The following is a 6,649-nucleotide window of genomic DNA, read 5'->3' on the forward strand; positions in this document are numbered from 1 at the left end:
TATACCTCGAGTGAGCGTGTCGAGTGATCTGTGAAATCATCTACTACTCCTTTGCTTTGCTATCATGTCACTCGAGTGTGTGCATCGAGTGACAGGCCGTTCTACTTCGCGTCCCTTCTGCTCACTCGATCTGCTACTCGATCGTATACGTCTGCTGCTCACTCGATCGTCGATGTATTTGCAATGTATCTTTGCTGCCTACTCGATCGTGTGCCTGTCGAGTGATACTTGTTCCTCTACTTTGCGCTGCATGTCTGCTTAGTACTTGAAACACTCCAATATGCAAATGTATGCAAACCATGCATGATATGCACAAAACCTACCTAAGTATGCAAAACATGCAAAAAGAGAACAATATGATGCGAATCAACAAGTGAATGATGCGGAAAAGGTGATGAATACATGCTCAAAAAGTGATTAAATACACACTTATCAACGACCTATTTCCAGATTTGGTGCGCCAGGTTCTAGCTACCGCACAAGTTTACTATGTAAACGAGAGGCTCCCACGCGCTAACGAAGGCACTCTCACATTCTTCATCCGCGGAGTTAGGTATCACATTTCACTACTTGCTCTTTGTGATATCATTGGGTTTGATAGGGATCACATTAGAGTAGCATTGCCTGCGCAATATGATAATGCCTCGACTCTCTGGTCTTTCATCGGGAATGGTAGATACAACTCCAAGACTTCTACGCAATTCGATGTCTGACATCCTGTTATCAGGTATGTTATTCGAGCTCTAGGGAACACACTCTTATGCAAGACTGAGTCAGGAAATATGAGAGTATCAGAATTAGCTTTGTTGTCTTATGCATTGAGTCCTATGATAGATGATGATTGCGAGTATGCTGAGTTGCCTAGGGTGAATTTTGGTGCGATGTTTGCTCATCATTTGGTTTCTCTTAAGACTTCTAGGCCATTTGTGGGGACAGGGAAGAAGTTTTATTGTGTTGGGAGTCTTCTTACTCCTATTTTTTAGCATTTGAACATTAGCACAGGTGATAACCCTATATTTTTATACTTTTAAGCATATGTTTTGTGCATTATTTGCATGACTAGATCTCTACTTCTTAGGATTTCTAGTCTCTTTTGATTATATTTCACATCTAGGATCTTTAGCATAGGCATTGGCATATCATCTGCATTTTAGAGAAAAAACAGGCACACTCGGACACTACGAAGCATGGACCCGATGGAGTGTATCCGACCCGACCAAGGCGAGCACGATCAAGCACCCGGACTCAAAGGAGGAAGCTGGACTCAGACGAGCCGAGAGAGGACCCGAACGAGCCCAACATGAACCCGACCGAGCTCTCTTTAAACCGACTTTGTAATTTGTCTTTCTGTGTTTTAGGACCCTTTAGGTCATTAAGCAAAAATGGAATTCTAGTTAGTGTTTTTTTCTGTAGCCACCAAACATTTTCACAAACTTGTAATCTTTATAACTTTTGATCTATTGAATATTTGGAGTTGTTTTTTTATAATATCTTGCTCCTTAGATCATTATCTATCTAGTTATGCAAGATTCAAATATTTCTGGGTTTATGTTCTTCATGATGAACTCCAGATCTGAGTAGTTTTCTAGGTTTAGAGGATGGGTTAGGTGATGAGAAATCTTAGTTTCTAGGGTTGCTTAAGTATAGATTTAGATAGATACCTTCTGGATTAGGAGATCTTAATGCTAATCTTAGCATTAACCATGTGGGATTAGATCTTAGACATCCCAGCACTCAAAAAATGTTCAAATGGAATGTCTGATCAACTAATGCCAGAGATCTATTTACTTACCCAAGAAATTGGCTGTTAAGAAGTAGATTGACATTAATGAGCTTGTTCTTTATGCCTATCTATAATATGTTTTATCAATGAAAGTTGAGATTAGGAAGTGCTATAGGTCTGATAATCTTTGCCAAGAGATTGGACTGATTAGGTTAAGTGGTTCATTGTCTAGGATTAGATCTATCTGAGCATGTTTAGCATCCCAAAGAGATTAAGAGGATTCATCACCCCATTAGCCCATCCTTAAGACCCTTGTTTATCTGATTGTTTACCTGCTTTCATTTCTGCTTTTAATATTGCTTCTGTAGTTTACTTTTATGCACTAGAGTTCTTAAAACCAAACTTTCAACTGCTTGGCTTGACTTGATTAGTTATGCTATATCTTGATTGTTTACAATACATCCATTCGGATCAATAACCTCTTATGCTACATCGCATTGGGGAATTGAACTCCAAGAGATACAAAAACCTTGTTTCTGCACGTTCAATTGTCACTGCACGTTCATTGATGGATGAGGACTACCTGAAGAGTACTAAGAGGATAAAGGATGGTTGAGGAAAGCAAGTTACGGCTTGCTATGTTGATTGTCATTTTTGTCATCTTCAAGATGCCATATGGCATTACAAAGTACAAGATTCCAGAAAAGTATTTGGCCATTACGAAAAAGAATATCTATGCGTATCACTGGGAAAAGACTCATTTGACATGCTGGTGTTGTCGGTAAAATCCATTATCAATCTTAAGAAAATTGAACTTAAAGGGTTTCCCATGGCATTGCAGCTATGGATGTAGGCATCAATGTCAGAATTAGAAGTGGCTTATGCTCGGTCCGATAATGAATCAGGTCATTTTCCTGTTTGTGCGAGGTATTTATCTACTGTTCAGCCTACTAATGATCAAATCAAGAGTAAGGAAAAAGATCTTAATGTAATCAGTGTTTTTGGTGATTCAAGTGAAGAAGAAGATGATGATGTTCTTATGCACTTGTTGAAGAGTGATTACGTATTCTCTGAGTTAGATTGGAAGAGAGGTTATCTATTTCAGCCCTCTGTTCCCTTATCTCGTCTTTCAGCTCCCTTCTCTCTTCCTTCAGTCCCTCCAGCTTGTACTTCAACTCTCCAAACTTCTCCTCGACGGATTCTTTCAAGCTTTGTAGTGATAGCTTGGCCCCGCGTTGGTTCCTTACAGGGTTAAAGGCAACTCCTCTCCCTCTTCCTCTTCCCCATGATCATCATTTATTGCCTCAGCAAAGGTGATCCCACCACTCCATGAGTTCTTTCCAAATTTGTGATGTTCTACTATTGCATCAACCATAGTTTCAACTGCAGAATCAGAACTATCTTCGAAACCTAGTGAATCCTCCCATCTGTTTTCAACCAGCAACGACTTCACCTCCGCCTAAACACACAAAACGTATCACAATTGTTATACCTAAACAACTTAAAAAGTCACAACAACCAAAATTACTAATGAGAACATGAAGTCCCAGTAGATTTTGAGTGTAACTGGCCTTCATTGTTGCCTGGCAAACGCTACATGGTGAATGATTTGATAGCACAATTGAAGTGCTTGGGTGAGGATGATGAGGAAAGCAAGCTATGGCTTGCTATGTTGATTGTCATTTTTGCCATCTTCATGATGCCATATGGCATTACAAAGTACAAGATTCCGGAAAAGTATTTGGCCATTGCGAAAAAGAATATCTATGTGTATCCCTGGGGAAAAGACACATTTGACATGCTGGTGTTGGCGGTAAAATCCATTATCAATCTTAAGAAAATTGAAATTAAAGGGTTTCCCATGGCATTGCAGCTATGGATGTTGGCATCTGTGTCAGAATTAGAAGAGGCTTATGCTCGGTCCGATAATGAATCAGATCATTTTCCTGTTTGAGCGAGGTATATATCTACTGTTCAGCCTATTAATGATCAAATCAAGAGTAAGGAAAAAGATCTTAACGTAATCAGTGTTCTTGGTGATTCGAGTGAAGAAGAAGATGATGATGTTCTTATGCACTTGTTGAAGAGTGATCACATATTCTCTGAGTTGGATTGGAAGAGACGTTATGCACTTGTTCAGCACCAAGAAGATCAAGAAGTTGAGATTGGTGATCGGTCAATCGCAGACCATGCAGATGTGGATGAGACGTAGACGCATAGCATTTTGGGTTAGAGGCAGACGATGAACGAAGATTAGGGATTGGTTAAAACGCAGATGCAGATGCAGAGGATAGCAATTTGGATGAGATGCAGACGCTGAAAAAAATAACAAAGATTGGTTGAAGGATTTCAACAACTGACCCAAAACGTTCGTAACTGAGGTAGTTGTCGCATGTAGAAGAGTTTCCTGCACAGTAGATGTCTCATGTGATGTGGTGTCAGTCGTTGCTGTTGTCCTATTTGGAGATGACAATGAAGGAGAGCCCTGAGGAACAATGTTGTTAGTTGTCGCATGTAGAGGATTTTCCTACGCAGTAGATGTCTCATGTGGTGTGGTGTCAGCAATTGTCGCTGTCCTATTTGGAGATGGTAATGAAGGAGAGCCCTGATGTCTCTCGTTTTGCATGACCTTTATATGCTCCTTCAGGATATCTATCTCGGCCCTTTGTTCCCTTATCTCGTCTTTCAGCTCCCTTCTCTCTTCCTTCAGTCCCTCTAGCTCGTACCTCAACTCTCCAAACTTCTCTTCGAAGGATTCTTTCAAACTTTGTAGTGATAGCTTGGCCCAGCTTTGGTTCCTTATAGGGTTCAGGGCAACTTCCTCTCCCTCTTCTTCTTCCTCATGATCATTATTTATTGCCTCAGCAAAGGTGATCCCACCACTCCATGAGTTCTTTCCAAATTTGGGACGTTCTGCTATTGCATCAACCATAGCTTCAACTACAGAATCAGAACTATCTTCGAAACCTAGTGAATCCTCCCATCCGTTTTCAACCAGCAACGACTTCACCTCCGCCTACACACACAAAAGGTATCCCAATTGTTATGCCTAAACAACTCAAAAAGTCACAACAACAAAAACACAATGCTTAACAACTCATAAATTAAATAATTTAATCACAACTAACACACTATCTCAAGATAACCAACTAATAAACAATCTCATGATGATTATTGAATCAGAAAAATGAGTAAAAATCGAAAGCCAAAAAAAGGAAAAGAACAACTCACCGTTCCATCCTGATCACGGGTAACTGCAGACGCAACATTAAAGCTCAAATTCGTAGACAAAACAGCCCCTAACATTTCTTCTGGCCCTTTTTCAATATGACTAATGAGAATAAAACAGCTACAGAGGCTCACAAGCAACATGGCATGTGGAAACTCTTACACTGCAACAGATTTTTGAGTAGCATAATTGGAAGGACTTTTTGCCTGCACGCTTTGAACAGTAAGGAGAAAAGATTCTCGTCCCCATGCGTGGTTCAGAAACTCTTCTTCATCTTCCAACATACTCACTACTTCGCGCCTGACACGAGTCTTACACGGATTACTAGTTGGACAAATAATCCCTTCAACTAGTATGCGAAGAGCTAGTCTAAAAGCTTTCACAGGGTCTGTGACTTGGCTTTTTAGCTTGGAAACAATGGAGGCAATTGTCCCATCCTCCTCAATAAAGAACAAGGACTTCTAGATGTCGTCATCCTGCTCTCTTCTTTTTCTTTTTTCCTTTCTGTTCCCAGGCCCAGCTACTAGAGAGGTCTGCCTTCCTGGCTTGCAATTCAAACTAGTAACCAAAGAGAAATCCTCGATAGCATACCTCATAGGTTTTCCAAAATATACCCACCACAACTCAAACTTCTTTTTTGTCTTCAGCTGTAGTGTCAATATGTAATATAGAAGCTTGCCTGAGAATGTATGATTCTCCATTTGCAAAATGGTTTTGAACTGAGACTCTTCTAGTCTATGTAACTACTCATCAGATAGTGCTCTCTTTAATTTTGTTATCCAGCTGAGATTGAAGTATGCATTCACGTTCTTCTTCTTGTGCTTTGCAGATTCAAAATCATGTAATCGATCTAGGAGTACATATTCATCCATCCTGAAAAAATGAGATCACTTTAAGTCCCAATGAATATCTAAATCAACCTTATTGAGATTCCTAACCTGCAAATCATATAAAAACTCAGAAAAATTCCACTAACTTCTAATGTTACGGATGACCTAACCACTTATGGCATAGCTCTGGTTTATTCTTTAGAGTGCCGAATATGAGAGGATGAGTAGATGGAGATAAAGAATTGAGAATCAACCCTAAATCAAGTCACCCTTGCCAATAGAATATACATGGTTGTGAAGAGATAGAATAGACGACCTTAACCAAAGGGTTCATCTTATATTTTTTTGTGGAGATTTCATTTAACGCAGGTTGAGGAAAGCAAATACTTCAAAGATAGAATGAATCATCATAGTTGCAGTTTTAAAGAAGACCTTACCAAGCGGTATCTATTCTATATTTTTGTATATCATAAATTGACAAGACATGTTATATAATATATATTAAGGATGTCTATTCTATCTATTTCTTCTAGTAAAAGTTCTCTGAGAATTGAAGATAGAAGATAAACCTCACCTTCTTGCAGATTGTAAAGGACATGCAAGACAGCCTCAACACACAAACCATTTCCAGCCAAACAATTACCCAAATAACAAGGTCAATCAACAAAATACGCAATGCATGACGATTAAGATGACAATGTTAAACATAAGGTAATGTGGCAATGTATACGAGCCCATGGACATGGAGGCTAAAAGGTACAGACCAAACCAAAAAGAAACTAAGTTCTAATCTCTCAGCCACTCCAAAACAAACAGAAGAAGTCAAAAAAAATTTGTCAGAAAGTCTCAGACCCTCCCGATTTCCAG

At 39.4% G+C, this 6,649-nt stretch overlaps 2 pseudogenes; both read left to right on the forward strand.

The window, feature by feature from the left end:
* Positions 1-2,552: 2,552 nt before the first annotated feature.
* Positions 2,553-3,040, forward strand: LOC17891891 (annotated as a pseudogene).
* Positions 3,041-3,584: 544 nt separating this feature from the next.
* LOC17891603 lies at positions 3,585-3,935 on the forward strand (annotated as a pseudogene).
* Positions 3,936-6,649: the final 2,714 nt, after the last annotated feature.

The sequence above is a fragment of the Capsella rubella genome, unplaced genomic scaffold (genome assembly GCF_000375325.1).
Source record: "Capsella rubella cultivar Monte Gargano unplaced genomic scaffold, Caprub1_0 scaffold_3, whole genome shotgun sequence".
In the NCBI taxonomy this organism is placed as follows: Eukaryota; Viridiplantae; Streptophyta; class Magnoliopsida; order Brassicales; family Brassicaceae; genus Capsella; species Capsella rubella.